General features: G+C 60.9%; 1 protein-coding gene across 1 annotated transcript in view; it reads right to left on the bottom strand.

Annotated features, from left to right (window-relative positions):
• The window catches only part of LOC111157466 (KIAA1644 ortholog), a 47,871-nt gene extending 31,766 nt beyond the window's left edge, over positions 1–16,105 (bottom strand). The window contains exon 1 of the mRNA XM_022518885.1: positions 16,067–16,105. The gene's annotated coding sequence lies outside the window, so the exon portion shown is untranslated. The remainder of the gene's footprint in view (positions 1–16,066) is intronic.
• Positions 16,106–20,469: the final 4,364 nt, after the last annotated feature.

Here is a 20,469-nt window from a genome sequence, read left to right as displayed (position 1 = left end):
CACACTCCTGACCCCCGGCCCCTTCAGAGGAGGCAACAGGTGGCAGCGGAATCCAAGGGTCAAATATTAAAGACCCCGCTGCCCTTGACTTCCGGTCCCATATGAGGCCGGGGCAGCTCCAGAGCAACCCTAACGCCCACCCCATTCCTTCCCCAGGGTCTCGCTACGCTGCGTCCCCCTCCCCAGAGAGAAGGAGCTCCACGATGGTGACAGACCAGTGGAAGCGTGAGAAGGGCTTGCTTCTGGAGCATTCTGCCTGCCCCTCAGGTACATAGGACCCCGGGGGTCCTGCTGGGGACCCCAGTTTACAGAGGAGGATACTGAGACAGAGAGGAGGTGGCTTGACAAGGCCACAGTGAGGGGCGGGCGCAGGGCTCTGGTGCCCCCATGCCAATGCCTCTCTGGGCCATGAAGCGTATCCGGCCTCCCACCGTGGAAAGAGTCGAAGCTGCCAGATCCAAATCCTTAGCAGCTGTGTGGTCACAGGGAGGTCACGACATGGGAGCAGTGGTCACCTGTCCTTGTGCACGGCATGGTCCCAGGATTCATGTTTACGAAGTGCCCGGGATGGGGGCTCTGTGGCGACTCAGAGGTCTCCCTAGCAGGTCAGGGCATCCAAGAGCCTGGGAGCCAACGCTCCCGCGCTGGGGGCCGGCAGGCTGAATTCTATCGTGGCTTGGCAGTGCCTTGGTTTCTTGCCCCTCCCCTGACCCCACGCTTTGGGCCCCTCTGGCAGAAATCAGACGGCTCGCAGGCCGCTGTTCCGTAGTCTGTGCGGGCAACGCGCCACCCCTGCTCCAAAGCCTCCCGTGCAACCTGTCCCCCACCGTATGGAGCCCAAACACCTCCCCCGACTTCCAGCGCAGCTTCACAGATTACAAACTACGCTCAGACACCTTATCTGTGCGCGTCACCATCCCCCAAAGGCAGGCGGCGCCTGGCCCGTACCATGGAGGAGGGAACGGAGGTTCGGAGCGGCACTGGGACTTCCCCGTGCGAAAGGGGAGGAAGCCATGGCATGAACCAGCTCTGTCCAGCTCAGAACCACACTGGCAGGGACACTGGTGGCCTGGGCCCCCGGACTCGGGCCACCATGCCTGGTCCCGTGGAATGGGGACAACAGACGTCCGCACAGGGAAGAGAGACGGCTATGCAGCCCATCCCACCTCATCGCTCATGGACCTCAGAAGGAATCCCCTCCCCGGCTGCTCTGGTCCTGGCCTTGTGACGTTCCCCGACAGCTGTCCATCTGTCTGTCCTTCCTTCTTCCGTCCATCGCCTCACTCGCTCATTCATCCATCCGCCCATCCGTCCACCCACCTGCCCATCTGCCCATCCTGCCCAGGCACCCTGGGCCAGGCTCTAGCCACAGAGCTAAAGCAGGAACGAAGTGGTGTCCACCCTTTGAGCACAGAGAGAAGCCCACCGCTTCCGGGCCTCCTGGGTGCTTCTGTTAGTAACCGGACCCCTGGCGGTAAGGACTGTAACGTGTACCGAGCATTGAACTACACGTCAGGCTCTGCACCAAGCACGGTCCTTGGACTGACTCATTTAATTCTTCATAGAACCTTGTGAGGTGGGTGCTATCCCCATTTTTAGATGAGGACACTGAGGTTCAGAGAGGTCATGTAACTCGCCCAAGGTCACACAGCTAGCCAGGATGGAGACCGGGGTGTAAGGCGGAATGGTCCCTCCAGAGTTCTGGGATAATAAAATCACGATTATCGTTGGGACGGACCCAGGAGCCTGAAATATTATGATTCTTACCCGTGACCCTCAAAACTGCCCTTGTAACGCGTTAGTGTCATTACCGATGTTATTAGCCTTATCTCGCAAACGGGCACACTGAGGCTCGGAGCGAGCCGAGCGGCCGGCACCGGAGCTGGGGTGTGGACCCAGGAGGGCGCGCGCTGGGCAGGCTCCCCCTGGTCTCAGGGCCCCCTTGAGTCTTCCTCATTCAGTCAACAACCACTGCCACGGAGGTTCAGGGACGGTCGGGAGCGGCTCCTGCCTGGCTGCTGCAGGAAGAGCTGAGGCGGCGTGAGCCGTGCCACAGTGACATGCCAGCTCGTCGTAATAGCATGAGAAGACAGACAACGCGGTCGCCAACGCACACTGGGCTCACTAAGCCTCTCCGCAAACCTAATCTGGCTCTCACAATAACCCCTTTGGCAGATTAGGAAACAGAGGCCCAGAGGCTATATAACCCACCCAGGGTTGCAGAGTTTGGAACGAGCAGAGGGAACAATTGTCCCGGCAGGAGCCCCGGGCACGGGCTCTCTAGCCATCTGTACATCTGGGCCAGGAGCCTCCCTCCGGCCCTGCCCGTTGCCCTGACGATGGGCCTCAGCTCAGAGGCTCGGTTCATTCCCCAAAGGCCTCGGGGCCCCGGGGATCAGAGTCCAGGCAGTCACACCCAGAGGATGCCACACTGCATCAGTACCTGCTAACGAGTCCCACCACCTGCTAACCAGTGCCTGCTGATGGGTCCCAGCGCCCGCTAACCAGTGCCTGCTAATCAGTACCTGCTAACGAGTCCCACCACCTGCTAACCAGTGCCTGCTGATGGGTCCCAGCGCCCGCTAACCAGTGCCTGCTAACCAGTACCTGCTAACGAGTCCCACCACCTGCTAACCAGTGCCTGCTAACCAGTCCCAGCACCTGCTAACCAACGCCTGCTGACGGGTCCTGGCGCCTGCAAGTTTGAGAAGCCCCAGCTGGGGTGCACACCAGGGAGCGGGCAGCAGGGCCCTGCCGGTTCCCTCGGGGTCTGGCGCACAGGGGCCGGGAGGGGCGAGGGGCTGGGGCTGCCAAGCGAAGGTTTAACAAACCGCGGCACCAACGCGGCTAATTGACAGCAGCTGCTGTCGCAACCAGAGACTTGTCAGCTGTGATTAAGCGAAGTTGCCTTTAGGCCAACCAACTTCAAAATTATGCAAATAGGGCCATAAAGGAGACCACGGGGATGGTGCGGATGAGCTGGCTCTCCCACCCCCCACCCCCGGACCTAGCACTCTTAACCCCCCTCTGCTGGCCTGCGGTGGGGGGGGGGCATGTCCACCTGGAGCACCCCTGAACCCGCTCCACTTCTGGGGGTTAATGAGCCTCCCGCCCACACTCCCCATAATTGGCACTAAAGCTGCTGAGCGGGAGGCGAGCCAGGGGCGGCCAGAAGCCAAGCCAGGCCCCACCGCCCCTCTCAAAAGCATCTGCCATCCCCGGGTAGCCGGCCCGGTTCTCTATCCCACTCCGAACCCCAACGAGCCAGGCCTGGTCTCCCTGGGACCCTCCACACCCAAGAGGGCTTCCTGGCGGCAATGGCCGGCAGCCAGGGGGCACAGGACGCTTTCAAAGGTGGCAGGAAGTGGCTCCCGGCCACCTTCCCCGAGTGCTGACGAGCCCTCACTCAGCCCTGAGGCCCAGACTTGAACAGACAGCAGCCCTCCTCTGGCTCACCCCCACTCCTGGGGCTGCTGGGACCCCAACCTAATCTCCCTGGCCGACCGCAGCCCCGTGGTCCCCACCCTGGGCTTTGCTGCCCCCTGTGCCAGCCGCTCCCATGACGGATCTCCGGAGAAAAACGGGGAGGGGTCGGCCGCGAGATCGGTGTGAGAAGTGGAGGGCACGGGGGTTTCTGGGACAGAGGGAAGACCCCCGCGTCACACACTCCCCGCATCCCCATCCCGCCAAGAGAACGGCAGTTTGACGTGGTCGTAGGAGATCTGGAGGGAAGCCAGCTCTCGGGCCTGAGGTCACCATGGGCAGCCGCTGGCAGGCATCGGGGGAGGAGCTGGGCTGCTTTTCTCAGGCCTCCTTCCCAGCTCAGTCGGCACCAGCCAGCACTTCCTCCCTGAACTGGAGAGCCGTTCTCTTTGCACTCGGGAAACCAAGGAATCGCTAAGAAGCCCGTCTGCCTGCGTCCAAGGAGCGGAGCCCTCGGACCATCCCCCAGGTGGGCTCCGAGAGGGAGTGGGGAGCCAGGGCAGAGCACAGGCCCCGGCTGGAGAGGGAAGGCCCGGCCATCAGACCTACACCCCTGCCAGGCGGGAGTCCATCCCGGTCCACCCTGGTGATGGGGCAGAGCCTGGCCCTGGGAGGGCGGGCCTTCCTCACACGGGGTCCGTGGGCTGAAGAAGCCGTCCCGGCCCACCACAGCAGGCTTCCTGCTTTTCAAAACGGAACATGGCTCAGGACGGGGAGAAAACTGCTCAATTTTTAGAGCACGGGTTGACATCTAGGTGAACAGTATTACGGAGGTCTAATCAGTGTGCTGCTACGGGGGAATGTGGGCCCCCAAATTTCTGGGGAATGGAGAGGTAACATCAAAAAGCATTTATGAAAGAGCTCGGTCAGCAAGAAAGCCGGTCAGAACTGGGGTGCGGAGGGCGGGAGTCCACCAGGAGGTGGGCTCCGGGCTGAGCCTGGCAGCGGGGGTCGCAGAGAGGACAGGGGCGCAGGCTGGCCTGGGGGAGGGGCCACGGTGGTCCTGTGGCCCCAGACATGTGACCCAGCCTGTCTGGGTCTCCCTCTTGCCTACGGAGTGGGGTCCTGACCGAGCCTCATGCGGGGACCTGCGGGATGACATGAGGTGGCATACGGGAGTCCAGGACCGAGCCAGGCAGTCAGCGGGTGGTCAGGAAACAGGGTTTCCCTTCTTGGCCTCTCCTTCGCTGGGCTCAGGATTTGCTTCCGGCTCCTCCACGTTCTTTAAAGTGAGCTGCACGTGACCTGAGACGTGGTCCGGGGGAGATCATTAGCTCAGATGTGGACACGGAGGAACGGAGGACCAGAGAGGTTGTCATTCTGCAGGGATGGGGGTGTCACATAGGTCCTATGAAGCCGACCTGGGACCGGCACCCAGATTTCCAGATTCTCGGCACGGGGCTCCCTCCTCAGCACCACACTGGCCCCAGCTGGCACAGTCCACACATCCCCGGCATGGCTCGGGGGGACGCTGAGACATTTAGGGGTGCACAGCGCTCTCCATGCTCTGTGGCATACCCCTCCTCCCCGCCACCGCTGTCAGCCGGGGTGCGGGGCAGGGGGCACAGACCTTGGGCCACAGCCTACAGGCTCCAGGCTATAGAGGAAGAACCCCCACAAAAGTTAGCCTGTAGAGAAGACCTGGCTTTCTGCACAGTGGAAACAGGAGAAAGAGACTATTTCTTGAGCACCCACTATGTGTCCAGCCCCGGGGTGGGCATCTGACAAATACTGTCTCCTTTAATTCTTGAAAAAGGGGGCTGCTGCTGCCTGTGTGCAGATAAGAAAAGTAACGGGGCCAAGGTCACAGAGCAGCTGAGCTCGGGCACTTGACCCCAAGCTGACCTCATTTCCAAGTCAAGGTCCTTTCTGGGCCTTCAGCTCTTGGCCTTAGGCCATCAGGGAGGAAGTGGTAGTGATGGGGGTGCTGCTACTCTCCCGGAATGAAACCACCGGGAATTTCCCCCTCTCCCGAGGCCTGGGGGAAAGCAGAAGAGAGACCATTTTTGGAATAAGCTGGTCCCATTTCCCACCGGCGCTGGAGGCCTGGCCCTCCGCCTACACGCAGGACTTCCCAGGAGACCTGGGCTCTGATTGAACTCCTCCAACCACAGCCCCCGGGGGCCCGTCCTCCTGGGGGACAGTCTTTCGGGGAAGCTGGGGAGGAGGACTCCGCGCTCCCACCCCTCCCCTCTACACTAGTCTGGCCTCACACTGAACAGGCTTATTTTAAAACAATCAGCATTTGGCTCAAGCTGTGAAAACAAAGCCTACATTTGGTTGTGTCAGGAAGAGAGGGACAGGCCATGCCTGGGAGAGAAGAGGTCGTTGGTGCCAGTTCCCCCCGAGTATTTCAGACCAGCTCCCAGCCTCACGGACGGAGGGCGGGATGGGGGACATCCAGGTACGAGGGTGACAGATCTAGTTCTAATGCCATCACCGCCGCTAACCGATAGGGGACCGTGAGCAGGTCGCTTCATTCGAAACCTCGGTTTTCTTCTTGCTTTGCCTCCTTCCCATCCATCATTCAGCCAGGAAACGTTCACTGAGCCCCTGCTGGGTACACTCCTGACTCGCAGCCCTGAGGACGCAGGAGTGAACGAGACAGACACCTGCCCTTGCCATGCAGAGACTCAGGTCTGGAGCTGGGAGTGGGGCTTTCCATCCCTCTCCAGCTGGTGTCTGCACAGGAGGGGCCTAGCTCAGGCGGCCCTTCTTGGCTGAGCCCGTGCCGGAGGCCCCTGCGACTGTTGGCTCCCAGTGGAGGCTGGATCGATGTCTGATGTCCCTTGGAGACCCTGGGTGCCCAGCTCTGCCCTGGGCACAGAGGTGGGGAGTGGGAGAGCGGGGTACCAGGGCAGTGATAGAGGGGCAGCACAGAGCTAAGAGGCCCCGGCCAGGGCCTTGGACAGTCCACAAATAAACTGCTCATCCCTCTTCCCAACTGAGAGAGAGAGAAAATAGCTTTCACACTATATTTTCTGATTTTTTTCCCACTTCACTGCTTCTAAATCGATCCAGAACAGACTGTCCAATTGTTTGAATTTCAGGAGGAAAGTCTCCTAATCTTTCCCTCGCCCTGCCCAGAATTCTGCCAGGCCCTCGTCCTCTCCCGGACGTCCCCACCTGCTGGCCTGTGGCCCTGCAGGAAGACGGACTGGGTCGGAGTCCCAGAGGGTGATCATGTCTGGACCCACCGGAAATATCCTGTCCCTGGAAGAGAAGGCTTTGCTTCCCCAGGTAGGACTGAATTCAGGGGTGGGGGCGGTGCTCTGCGGGCAGTGGGACCCCCAGGGAGCCTGGCACCTGGGTGGAGCCGGAGGCTGCCACATGCCTCCACGTCTCCTCTCCCTTCAGGAAAGTACGCTGGGTGCTTCACACGAGCAACTGGGAAGGGCTGTCACTATCCCCGCTGACCACGGCGGCGGAACAAACACTCCTTAACTTGCCAGCGTCCTTGGAGGTCAGGCCACTGCCGAATGCCAGAGTCTCACCTGCCCAGCCTCCAGCAACACCACGGGACAGCCACGGCCAAGTGCTGAACGTGTGCCAACTCCTTTTCCTGGGCTCCGCGTGCCTTGTTCCTTTTCCCGTGATGTCCCTCCGCCCCTGGCTCGTTGACCTCCTCATCTCATACTCTACCTCCTGGGGTGCTACCTCCCCTGGGGAAGGCCTCCTTGCTGCTCCGACCCCTTTCTCCAGGCAGAATTCCTCCTCCAACCCCCGTCATCACCCACACTTGCTCAGTCCCTTACATGGGACCCAGGCCCATAGGATCCAGACGTCCTGCAGACCACAAGCCCTGAGGGTAACTTCTGGAGTGAATAAGCACGTCACAGGGACCCGAGCGGATGGCTTACACACTCCTGACCCCCGGCCCCTTCAGAGGAGGCAACAGGTGGCAGCGGAATCCAAGGGTCAAATATTAAAGACCCCGCTGCCCTTGACTTCCGGTCCCATATGAGGCCGGGGCAGCTCCAGAGCAACCCTAACGCCCACCCCATTCCTTCCCCAGGGTCTCGCTACGCTGCGTCCCCCTCCCCAGAGAGAAGGAGCTCCACGATGGTGACAGACCAGTGGAAGCGTGAGAAGGGCTTGCTTCTGGAGCATTCTGCCTGCCCCTCAGGTACATAGGACCCCGGGGGTCCTGCTGGGGACCCCAGTTTACAGAGGAGGATACTGAGACAGAGGGGAGGTGGCTTGACAAGGCCACAGTGAGGGGCGGGCGCAGGGCTCTGGTGCCCCCATGCCAATGCCTCTCTGGGCCATGAAGCGTATCCGGCCTCCCACCGTGGAAAGAGTCGAAGCTGCCAGATCCAAATCCTTAGCAGCTGTGTGGTCACAGGGAGGTCACGACATGGGAGCAGTGGTCACCTGTCCTTGTGCACGGCATGGTCCCAGGATTCATGTTTACGAAGTGCCCGGGATGGGGGCTCTGTGGCGACTCAGAGGTCTCCCTAGCAGGTCAGGGCATCCAAGAGCCTGGGAGCCAACGCTCCCGCGCTGGGGGCCGGCAGGCTGAATTCTATCGTGGCTTGGCAGTGCCTTGGTTTCTTGCCCCTCCCCTGACCCCACGCTTTGGGCCCCTCTGGCAGAAATCAGACGGCTCGCAGGCCGCTGTTCCGTAGTCTGTGCGGGCAACGCGCCACCCCTGCTCCAAAGCCTCCCGTGCAACCTGTCCCCCACCGTATGGAGCCCAAACACCTCCCCCGACTTCCAGCGCAGCTTCACAGATTACAAACTACGCTCAGACACCTTATCTGTGCGCGTCACCATCCCCCAAAGGCAGGCGGCGCCTGGCCCGTACCATGGAGGAGGGAACGGAGGTTCGGAGCGGCACTGGGACTTCCCCGTGCGAAAGGGGAGGAAGCCATGGCATGAACCAGCTCTGTCCAGCTCAGAACCACACTGGCAGGGACACTGGTGGCCTGGGCCCCCGGACTCGGGCCACCATGCCTGGTCCCGTGGAATGGGGACAACAGACGTCCGCACAGGGAAGAGAGACGGCTATGCAGCCCATCCCACCTCATCGCTCATGGACCTCAGAAGGAATCCCCTCCCCGGCTGCTCTGGTCCTGGCCTTGTGACGTTCCCCGACAGCTGTCCATCTGTCTGTCCTTCCTTCTTCCGTCCATCGCCTCACTCGCTCATTCATCCATCCGCCCATCCGTCCACCCACCTGCCCATCTGCCCATCCTGCCCAGGCACCCTGGGCCAGGCTCTAGCCACAGAGCTAAAGCAGGAACGAAGTGGTGTCCACCCTTTGAGCACAGAGAGAAGCCCACCGCTTCCGGGCCTCCTGGGTGCTTCTGTTAGTAACCGGACCCCTGGCGGTAAGGACTGTAACGTGTACCGAGCATTGAACTACACGTCAGGCTCTGCACCAAGCACGGTCCTTGGACTGACTCATTTAATTCTTCATAGAACCTTGTGAGGTGGGTGCTATCCCCATTTTTAGATGAGGACACTGAGGTTCAGAGAGGTCATGTAACTCGCCCAAGGTCACACAGCTAGCCAGGATGGAGACCGGGGTGTAAGGCGGAATGGTCCCTCCAGAGTTCTGGGATAATAAAATCACGATTATCGTTGGGACGGACCCAGGAGCCTGAAATATTATGATTCTTACCCGTGACCCTCAAAACTGCCCTTGTAACGCGTTAGTGTCATTACCGATGTTATTAGCCTTATCTCGCAAACGGGCACACTGAGGCTCGGAGCGAGCCGAGCGGCCGGCACCGGAGCTGGGGTGTGGACCCAGGAGGGCGCGCGCTGGGCAGGCTCCCCCTGGTCTCAGGGCCCCCTTGAGTCTTCCTCATTCAGTCAACAACCACTGCCACGGAGGTTCAGGGACGGTCGGGAGCGGCTCCTGCCTGGCTGCTGCAGGAAGAGCTGAGGCGGCGTGAGCCGTGCCACAGTGACATGCCAGCTCGTCGTAATAGCATGAGAAGACAGACAACGCGGTCGCCAACGCACACTGGGCTCACTAAGCCTCTCCGCAAACCTAATCTGGCTCTCACAATAACCCCTTTGGCAGATTAGGAAACAGAGGCCCAGAGGCTATATAACCCACCCAGGGTTGCAGAGTTTGGAACGAGCAGAGGGAACAATTGTCCCGGCAGGAGCCCCGGGCACGGGCTCTCTAGCCATCTGTACATCTGGGCCAGGAGCCTCCCTCCGGCCCTGCCCGTTGCCCTGACGATGGGCCTCAGCTCAGAGGCTCGGTTCATTCCCCAAAGGCCTCGGGGCCCCGGGGATCAGAGTCCAGGCAGTCACACCCAGAGGATGCCACACTGCCTACCTGCTTCCTGAAACACGGAAACGGCAGAGGCCTTGCAAACCAGCCCACGGCGGGGGCGTGCTGGACTCGCGCAGAGAGGTCGGGCCTCTGGGGCTCAGTGGTGTGGCCAGGCTTCCTGCGAACGGGCACAGAGGCTCCCAGCCCCATTTCCCGGATGTAGAGACTGAGGTTCAGTGCTAGCAGACCTAGCACGGACATCTCAGACCCCACGTTCTGAAGCCCAGCCTGGCGGGAGCCGAGGAGGCAGAGAGAGCTCAGAGGGAAGAAGAAAGGGGACTTTCTAGACTTTGGTATTAGTGTCTGTGGTTCCATGCTTTAATTTTTAGAATTTCCATTTTTAGTGTCTTATGCTTGTTCCCCCACCCCAAAGAGCCCACAGGATCCAGAACCTGGAGTTTCAGAGCCCTGTCTGGCCATGACCCCAGCACCCACTTCCTCTCTCTGGGCTTTGTTCTCCTTAGCAAAAGGGATACTCATAGGTTGGCCCTGGGGTTTCCCGAGGGTGCTGGAAGGTAACGCATATGAAGGGGCTTGGTAACAAGGGAAACTGCCAGCGTGAAAATCACAAGATGCCACTGGGAGCCCGAGCCTCTGCCAGACCGCTTCAAGATTTTCTCGGGCGACTCCTCTTCCCGAAGAGCCCTCTGCCCTCTTCTGGGCCGGGCACCCTCCGACTCACCCTTTACGACCCAAGCCAAAAGTCACCTCCTCCAGGGAGCTCTCCCTGCCCCCTCAGGCAGGGTGGGACCTTGCAGATGCCTGTTTTATTCTATTCTGCCCCCAAAAGACACAGGCAAAACCCACCAGGTCCTATCTTCGTCGTGTCTGGTCTCCGGCTGGCACCGTGTCCTGGCACAGGGTGGGTGCGCCGGAAACGTGGAATGAATGCAAGCTAAATGCATTGGCCGTTAGTCTAGAAATCCAGCTGTGCATGGGAGAAAAGGAGCCCAAAGTGAAAGCAAATCACCATCCTTTCCATAACCAGCTCGGGGAGCCGCGGAGGGAATTCTCGCACTGGATTATGGAAGGAATTTGTCTTTATTTTTAATTTGTGCCAATATCTAAGAAAGCAGCACTTTATCCTGAGCCTATCAAGTGCCAAAGAGCTTTGAATCTGGTGCAGGAGGCAAACTTTCCCGGCCCAATTTCCCCATGTAAATCTTTCCGCGGCGGCCGAGCCATCTCCGCCCTCCGCCGGGCATCTCTTACGCTTGCCAGCGAGGAATAATCAGATTATGTAGCTGGGTTTTAAAAGATCACGGTTTGTCTCATTTTCCAGGGAAGTGTGAACAAATTTTTTTTTTCCTCCCAGGGCTCTGTTAAGAGCTTCCAGAACTTAATTCAGTGTTAAATGGGTGTAATTTGGGAAACTCATGCATTATTTCTTAATTTCTCAAGGCGAGTCTGCACGCATCTGCTGAGGTACATGTGCGTGCGGACAGATGGGCGGTAATCGGAGTGTACGCCCTAGTTGGGGGGGGAGAGGGAAGGGGGCAGGCTGTCTAGAACACGCAAAGTAGACGCTCCATTCATGGCTGATGTCCGGAAATCTGGGATGGGAGGCATTTGCATTTCATCTGGCTTCTGCTTTTCCGCTCTGATGGCCAAGGGCCTGGAGGTGGTGGGGGTGACGGTGGGGGTGTCTGAAGCCTTTTCCGGAAGGGAGTGCAGTTCAGCCGTCCCGGCCCCCTCCCGATCCCCCACCCCAGGCAGCCTTGAGGGCCTCTGAAAAACACCTACCAAGTCTGCATCATAACCCTGAATATCCTTGGAGGTCCAGGATGTCCATTCACCGTGACCTTGAGCACATCCAGAGCTGGCTCTGGACTCAGCGTCCTCATCTGTATCTGGGTACATGGACAAGTTTCCAGCTTCCTCTCAGGACCCAGAGCAGCAGCTCCTGGGGCTTCCCTCTCTGGCTTAGGGTGCACAGAGGCCCCAGATGTGCTGGGGTCACTGTCTTTGTCTGATTCCCCAACTTTAGGCTATGGAGAGTGGGGGCTCCCACACCCAAGACCCTACCAGGACCCCTTACCCCACAACCTTCATGTCCTGCACTGCTGAGTGGGAAAAGGGGCTCAGGGGGCAAGTGACTTTGCCAGTGAGGGGCCAAGTCAGGATGCCTAGAGAAGATTCTCCAGAGAATTTCCTACCTGGTCACAGTCAAGGAGAAGAGGAAGGAGGAGCTTGTCACCAGGGGACCTAGCTGACACGAGGGAGAGTCAGTACAGTGACAGGGTCAGTGGTCCCAAGACAGCCACTGTCCCAGCCAGAGAATTATCTATTCATTTACTCAGTCATCCACCAAGTTGAGCCCTGATCATCTCTAGGCAGGGCTCCACAGGGACAGGTCTGAGAGGACCTTGGGATCTTCTCTGTGTTCCCAGGTCACACACAGAGATGGGGTCAAGCAATGTGCTAGCTACAGGAAGGAGGTCAGGAAGGACAAAAAGAGAGGGATGGAGAGACAAGGAGATGGAACTTGCTTCCTGCCAGGATTTGTGCAGAATGAGGCCAAAACCAACAGAGTGGACGGCACCTGCCGTCTCCAGGAGGCCATGGCCCAGGCCTCCGGTCACTCTCCTTGCTTTTGCTGGCTCCGGATGTTCAGGACCCCACCTTACAGAAGAGTGTTTAGGACACAAGTTCCTCCTGTTCTTGGAGGTTGACTATTATTTCAGTAACTTCTAGAAAGAGCAGCTGGGCTAGGAGAAGCCACTTTTTTGAGGTTGCTGGGGCTGGGGTTTCTCTGCTTATCCTAGGACTGATGTGCATCTGTTGTGTGACTCGGCTGGGAGGAAGCAAACCAGCAGAGGCTGATTTAATAGAGGCAGAGTGTCCCCAAGAAGGGAGGTGATACCTATCACCCCAACCATAAGATGGGCTGCGCTCTGGCTAGGTCCAGAACAGAGGAAACAGAATGAGGGCTCGGAAGTGAGACTCGGAGCAGCCTGACCCAGGGCAGCTGCCAGCAGTGTGAGGAGCTACGGGGCTTCCCTGGGGCTAGGGCCGGGCTCTGGGTGGAGTCCTGAAGCAGGTGGAGCAGCTGGGTTATTCAGAACCCCTCTGAGGCCGTTTTGTTGGCACAACAGCATCCATCCATAAGGACCAGTTCAAGCAGATGGCCTGCAGATTAAGGAGGTGTTGGGTCTCGGGGCTCGCTCCATACAACAACGTGGCACGTAGTAGGCCTTCTGGCCTCTGCCATCAGATGCTAGCCTAGTGCCACGGAGGCCCCATGCTGCACCTGCATCCGCCAAGTCGCATGTCATTTGCAGACAGTGGTCGCGGCCCAAACTGGTGTCCGCTTGCTCCTTCCCTCTCTTAGAAGCCAAGGGCCTGGCTGTGAGGCACTCCTCTCCTGCAGTGTGGCCGGAAGCGGGGAGGGCTGGCAAGGGCTTGGCTGATTGTCCTCGAGGGTTGGAAACCAGACCCATCTCCTTGTCTTCCAAATACCTCTCCCTCTGCCCACCCAACCATGGGCTCCCACTGGCAGGCCACGTAAGTGTCCAAGCTCCAAACCTACCCATCCTCCCCCCCTCGCCACCCCACCCCTGCTTCTGAACCCTCCCCCAGGCCGGGGGCGGGGGGGGGGGGGGCGCGCCCCCTGGCACCCGCCCGGGCTGCGTGGTGGCACCATCTGCTGCCTGTCTCCCTCGTCCTGCGGCCCCCCGCCCCCCCCAGCCAATCTGCATCACCACCCATCGAGGGGCTCTGCCCAGAACACCTTCTGCTCCTCCCTTCTGGCTGCTTCAGGCCTGCCTTCTGGACCAGGCCCCCCTGGCACCCCTCCTCAGGCTCTCAGGGGCAGACGCTCCCCCGTGCGCCCCCCCCCCCTCAGCTTCCCCCAGGCAGGTCTCCAACCTTGGCTGGCCCCATCAGGGGCTGTTTCCTCAAGAGCAGCCAAGGGCAGAGTGGACGCCCTTCGGAGGCAGCGGCCATGGGGGCTTGCTGGGCGGTGTGCCCGGAGGAAGGAATGGACGGGTGGCTAACAGGACCGGGGAGTGGCTCTCAGCGGCGGCTCCCTGGGGCGGGCCTCCCTCCCCCCTTTCTCTCCCCCACAGAAGTCTGAGTGAGCAGCACTGGCCCTGCCCCCACCCCTCCCCTCCCATCTAGCGGGACAGGCTTCAGGGTGGGTGGGACACATGCACAGACACGTTTACACACACATGCACACATTCACACCCCACACACATTTACACGCACACCACGGCGGCTGCAAACTCACACCACACACTCGCATGTTCCCATACTCACACACGTACACACGCAGCTCCAAGCCGATCTGTTTCTCCTCCCAGATGCCTGAGACAGAGCCAGGAACTCCGTGGGATGCTGACACGAAAGAAATGGCAGAACCCTCTGCCTGGGGCTTTCACCTTGAGCCCCGAGGTGTGAGGCGCGGGGGGCCATTTGGCTCCAGGGAACTTTCTGGACTCTAGCTCCACACTCAACCCGTCAGGGCTGGCACACGGCAAACAGCGTCTCTGGAGAGATGGATGGCTCGCAGGCAGGGGTCCTGCCCCGAGCAGTCACAGAATCAGGGGTTGGGGGACGCCTCAAATCTGGACAACCCTGGCCAGCGTGCGGATTGTCCTGAGCTGGCACCAGGGACCCACGATTTATTCTGATTCTGCATTGAAAGCCATTTCCAACCGTTCCCTGAAGACGCCTGTCGGTGAAAGGTCCCGCTGGGCCACATGCTTTCTGGTCACACTGAGACCATCTTACAGGCGAAGAAACCATGGATGGTAGACGGACCCCCGCCCCTTAGTCTGACTCTGAATGGGGCCTAACTTGCTAGCTAAAGGGCATTTCAATCACAGCCTGCTGTGGGATTCACCGGACACCAGTGACTGAAGACGGCTTAGACCCACAGAGGTCAAGGCCCTCATTCTATAGACGAGGTAACTGAGGCCCAGAGAAGGACAGAAAGCTGCCTGGGGTCACACAGCCAAAAGCACACCATCAGACACTGGCAGGGCCTTCCCAGTGCAACCTCCATCAACCTTCAGAGGTGGCAAGGGCTCTGGGGCCACTTTACAGATGGGGAAAACAGAGTCTCTGAGAGGTCAAGCACCTTGCTCAAGGTCACCCAGCCAGGAGAGAGAGGGCTAGAGGCCACCCACTGTGATTCCTGGTGCAAGGCACTTTCTGCTCCTGTCATCCAGCTCTGGGATTCCTTGGGCAGGAGCAGTCACTAAGCGCAGGGATCACAGAGGCCGAGAGAGGCCGGGTAGACACAAAGAGGCATACAGACATACTCCCACGGCGTATTATGTAACTCCCCTTCCTTGGCCCCATCGCCCCAGGGGTGCCGCTGGCCACCAGCCGGGAACCCCGACCCACCAGGCCTGGCCGGCGGGCCCCTCACTGGCTCTCTCCAAAGGACAGTTGGAGGCGCCAGGACGCGCTGGCGTTTCTTCCTCCTTTCTTTTTTCCTCTGGCTGAGTAACAAATACTAATACTAATAATGATAATAATAATTAGAATAAATATAACCTGAAGACGCTTGGGGTCTCGTTGCCATGGCAACCGCTTGCGCTAATGAGCTTCGGAGGCCGCCGCCGGGCCACCGGGCTCCGGGCGCGGGATCAATATTGATTCGGCCCGGGGAAGCGGCGGCGGCTCCACTGGGGCCACGCGGCAGGCGGGGAGCCAGGGGCGCGCTCTTGGAGGGGGTCTTCCTGGTGGCCCGCGCCGCCCAGCTGGGGCCCCCGTAACCGACTGGGTCCCCAGCGTGCCTCCGGAACTCTGTCCGGCGCGCACGGGGCTCCCCGCTCGCTGCGCTCCGGGACTCGGTCCTCGGACGCCGGTCCCCACCTCGGACGCGCATTCCGGTCCCAACTGCCGCGTACCGGCACGACGCGCTCCAGATTGCTCTTCGGTCCCCTCCTCTCCAAGGTTCAGCGACCCCGACCTTGATCAGCCCTGGCGCGGACCCCAACGCCAGAGCACCGGCTAACCCCCACCCGGCTCCCGCCCCCAGACTCTCCGCCCGGCGTCCCCGACCCCTTTACAAGGCACGCCGGACCCACCGAAGCACCCACCGCGGCTCTCCCAGCGCGCCCACCCCTCCCCGCTCCGGGCTCCAGCACCCCTTTCTCCCGAGCCCCGGCGACGAAGACCCCGCCCCCCCCGCCGGGACCCTCCCCCGCCAGGAGCCCCGCCCCCGGCCCTCTCTTCCCGGGGCGCTCGGACCACCCCCTCCGCCCCCCCGCCTCCCGTCCGGGCGCGCCCCTCCCCCGCGCGGCCCCAGCCCGGCCCGCCCGGGGCGCCGCTCACCTCGTGCCCGCCGCCCGCTCGCTCCTCGCTCCGCCGCCGGGAGCCGGCGCCCGCGGGGCTGAGCCGCCTGCTGGGGCGCGGGGCCGCCCACCCCCCGCGGTGCCCCCGCCGCTGCCGCCGCCGCCGCAACAGTTGTCCCGACCCCGGGGGCTGCGGGGACTCGGGGGCGCCCGCGGGGCTCGGGGGCTCCTAGGCGCGCGGTGGGGGGGGGGGCGCGGCGCGGCGCTGGGGCTTCGGCTGGGACTCGGGTTCGCGCCCCGACCGCCCGCCGCCCGCCCCGCCGGCGCCCCGCGCCGCCCGCCTGCGGCTACTGGGCGGCCCGCGCCTCCCGCCCGCCCGCCGGCCCCGCGCCCCGCGCCGCGCCCGCCGCCGCCGCCGCGCTCTTGTTCGCCGGCCCCGCGCCCGCCGCCGCCACTTCACTCTTTGGCGCTCGGCGCTCGCTCCGCGCCCTCTGCTGCCCCCTCGCCGTCCTCGCGGCTCCCCGCCGTCCTGCCCTCGCCGCCGCGCCGCGCTCCCCCTCTCCCAGCGCCGGCGTCCGCCGCTCCCGCCCGCCCTCCTCCTCCCTCGCGCTCTCCCTTTCTCGCGCTCGCCCGGCCGCTCTCCCTCTTTCTTTCTCTCTCCCTCCCTCTCTCCCCACCCTCCCTCCGTCCCTTCCTCCCGCTCGCGCGCTCTCCCTCTCGCTCGCGCTCTCCTCCTCCTCTCGCTTTTTCTTTCGCAGTCTTTCTCCTTCCTTCCTCTTGTGGCTCCGTCTTTCTGCTCACTATCGCCTTTTCTTCCCTCCCTCTTTCTGTCCTTCGTCCTTCCTTCCTTCCTACTTTTCCCTCCCCTTCTCTCCTTTCTCTCTGCCCCCCTCCCACCCTGTCTCCGACTCCTGGCTCCCCAGGCGCCCCGCACTCACCTGCCTCCTTCCAGGTGGTGCTCCCGGCCCCCGCCTAGGGGAGAACAGACCCTCTTCTGCCAGGCAGACCCTGTCGTGGTAGATGTCCCGCCTCCTGCGCCAGGAGGCTCGCGGGGTCAGGTTTTCTCCCCAGGCCATTCTTGTCAAGGGAGGCATTCCTTCTTGCCAGACTAGGCGCTGGGTGCTGGGTGGCTGGGTCAGGGGAGAGGATCCATCACATCCGAAAGGCGGCTGTGTTCGGTTTCCCACAGACAAAGCCCAACTTCCCTGACCACCGTGACCGCAGCTTGGGCTCCCCTCTCCGGTTCCAGTTCGCGTCTCTACCTGGGCTCCCCAGCAGCCCCTGTTTCCCACTGACCCTCCCGTCTGGGTGTGCCGGGTCCTCTGCATGGCCCTGAGTCAGAGAGCCAACCTCAGTAAGCCCCTCCTGCCAACTTCCTCTGTCCCAGGCCCCCTGACCTCCAGTGGTAGGGACTGTGGGGGGACATTGTAGGGACCCCACAGAGGGGGTGGTGATGAGGGTGGCTATCCCTTGGTTATTTGGGAGGGAGAGTGCGTTTTAGTGCCCTGGAACGTAGGTCGATTCCCTGAGGGCAAACTCCTCGGGGCTCTCCCATCCTTGGATCTGGTTTCATGGTTATGGACGGGGATCGAACCTCACCAGAAACGGGGCTGGGCCCTTTTATACATTGTATTTTATTTATTCTCCACCAAAGCACTGGGTGGTGTCCTCCCCTTTTTACAGATAAAGCAGGCAACGGGGGCTCAGAGAGGTTAGGACACCTCCCTTGAGCCACACAGCTAGCAAGAGGCAGAAGTGGGGCTGCAGCCCAGATCCCCCTGACTTCCATCCCAGGCTCTCCTCCTGGGGCAGTGTTCTTCCCTAAAAAGATCGCAGCAGCACTTCCCTCCTGGGATCTTGTGAGGATTAAATGAGGCAGGACACGTGACGCACTTCGCCTGGCACCTGCCAACCCTCCCGAGATGGGGTCCGTGGTCACCCCATGTTATGGTGGAAACCAAGGACAAGAAAGGTGAAAAAACAGGCTGAAGAGCTCATGGGGGTGGTATGGAGGTCGAGAGGTGTCTGTCCTCTGTCGCCAGAGGCTGTGTCCTGGGGGTCATCGAGGTTATATAGCGTGGGCTGTGTGTGTGTTGGTGTGTGTGTGTGTGTGTGTGTGTGTGTGTGTGTGTGTGTGCCTAGTGTGTGTGGTTTTTGTGTGTATGTGTGCGCTTGTGTGTGTACCTGGGTATGGCATGTCCAGGGTATATTGGAAAGCCTTGTTATTCAGGACAGTCCCTCCCCCCCCTTCATGTCACTGAGCAGGGCTCTGGGCCTGTCTCTTGTCTGATGCAAGTCACCCAGAGATGAGACGAGCTCACTGTGCCCAAGAGGTTCACGGCCCAGTTGGGTGATGACTCGGGGTGTTAGACCTCCATCCACCCTGATCATCTACCCGCCCAAACACAATCACCCCTTCCTGGCCCTGGGGGCCCAGCCTGCCTTCCCAGCCTGCTCTGCAGCCAGGTGCCCCATGGAGTGGGGGGGGTTGCCCTAGTCAGCCTCAAACCTCCACTCTCCATCTGCTGTGTGCCAGTGAGGCTGCCCTCCCTGTGCTCCCGAGCCTGCACCTTCTCCTTCCCCATGGTTGGCTCCCCTACCTTGGACAGAACTAGGTTGGCTCCCTGAGCCTCAGTTTCCTCATCTGCAGAATGGGGATGCTTTTATCCATCTCGAAGGGTCAACATAGGGATTAAAGGAGAGACTGTGTCATAGAGGAAAGGAGCTCCTGCCACTTAGTTGGTACTGGATCTGCCTCATGTCCCTTCTGTTCTTCCGTTGGGCGGGGGGGGGGGGGGCCCAGGGGGGACGGGGACAGCGGGGGCGGGGGGGGGGGGGGGGGGGGGTCCCAAGTGTGCAGGGAACAGCATGGGCCGGGAGACTGTCGGATGGGGACCTGGAATCTCAGCGTGGCTCTTTCCCAGCGGTGTGACAGATGGCAAACTCATTTACTTCTCCCAACTCCTGTGCGCTGGTTTCCGATGGCTGTTGTAACCAATGACCCCGAACTTGGTGACTTAAAACAACATATATTTATTCCCTTATAGTGCTGGAGGCCAGAAAACCAAAAATCAGCATCACTGGGCGGAAGTCAGGTGTCTGGGGGGCTGCCTCCCTCGGGGACTGAAAGGGAGGACCGCTCCAGCTCCGGGCGGCTGCCAACATCCTTGTCGTATAGCCGTGTCACTCCAGCCTCCAAGGCCAGCATCTGTCTGGCTCTCTGTGTGGCCTGCTCCTCTGTGTGCGTGTGCGTCGGACCCCCCCCCCATCTGCTCCCTCCCAGAAGGTCCCCTGTGACTGCATTTGGGGTCCTCTGGCAATCCAGGATCATTCCCCATCTCAAAGCCCTTCAAGGTCTGCAAAGCTCATTTTTTTTCTCTTTCTTGCCATATAAGGTAACATCCCCAGGTTTAGGGGCTAGGGGGCAAGAGGATATCTTCAGGGGCAGGGAGCATTTTCTGGCTTTAGAGCTCCCGCCAGCCGGCTGTGCATCTGCGGAAGCAGGAGGAGTGGGCTCTGAGGCCGCTTGGACAGGGGCATCTGGGCATCCCAGCCCACAAATCTCTGTGTCCCCTCTTGGGGGCCGGGCTGGGGGAGGGAGACGTGAGGCGGTATGTGCGGGTAATTACACAGATGCCCCATTTCTGAGCCTACTGTGTGTCAAGCTCCACAGGCATGGTCGCCTTTAATACCATCCCTATTTACTATTTCTCTGCCTTCGGGAGGCCTGCTCCCCCGCAAAACGCCGCTGCTCACCAGGGCGGGAGGGAGGCCTGGTGATGACTCACGCTCTCTCTGCTCTCTCCGTGGAGAGCAGCCTTTTCAAAGGGCTGGCTGGGGAGGGAGCTAAATTTAAAGCCAGGCCTCCCGAGAAGATCACCTGTCACGTCAAAATCACTGCCATTTAATTAGAAGTTGGGGACGTGAGGCACTCCGCAGAGGTCTGTACAGGGAGCCCCCTTTGGGAGGGAGCGAGGCCCTTGGAAGCTGAGCCCCTGTGGTGGGCAGGGGGAGGGGCGCCAGTGTGAGCACCAGCAGCCGGCCCCCAGGCTCTGCACTGACTCCCCTTACTCCCCCCCCTAACTGGAGAGCAGCCTCTGCCCTCCCCAAGGCCCCTCAAGTCCCTCCTTCCTCTTCAAGATCTTAGGGTTCTGACCTCAAGCCCCTATTTCCCGAATTCAAAACAAGGAACCAGAGACTCAGAGACATTTGGAACCTCGGCCCCAGAGTCACCCATGGAGGATGTGGCCAGGGATTTGAACTGTGGGCCTGGCCTGGGGCTTAGGTTCCTGACCATCTGGCCACTCGGTCCCTCCTATGGAGCAGAGAGGGGTGATAGTCGGGTTCACTTGCGTTCTGCAGCCTGAGACCTTCTCCATCTGGAGGGGCTGAAACACTCGGGCTGCCTCCACCTCTGGACAAAGCACTGCTCGGGGGCGGGGG

Source organism: Enhydra lutris, unplaced genomic scaffold (assembly GCF_002288905.1).
Source record: "Enhydra lutris kenyoni isolate GAN:26980312 unplaced genomic scaffold, ASM228890v2 scaffoldscaffold55, whole genome shotgun sequence".
NCBI classification, from domain to species: Eukaryota; Metazoa; Chordata; class Mammalia; order Carnivora; family Mustelidae; genus Enhydra; species Enhydra lutris.
Note: the sequence above shows the minus strand (reverse complement) of the source record. Positions and strands in the feature narration are given on the sequence as shown.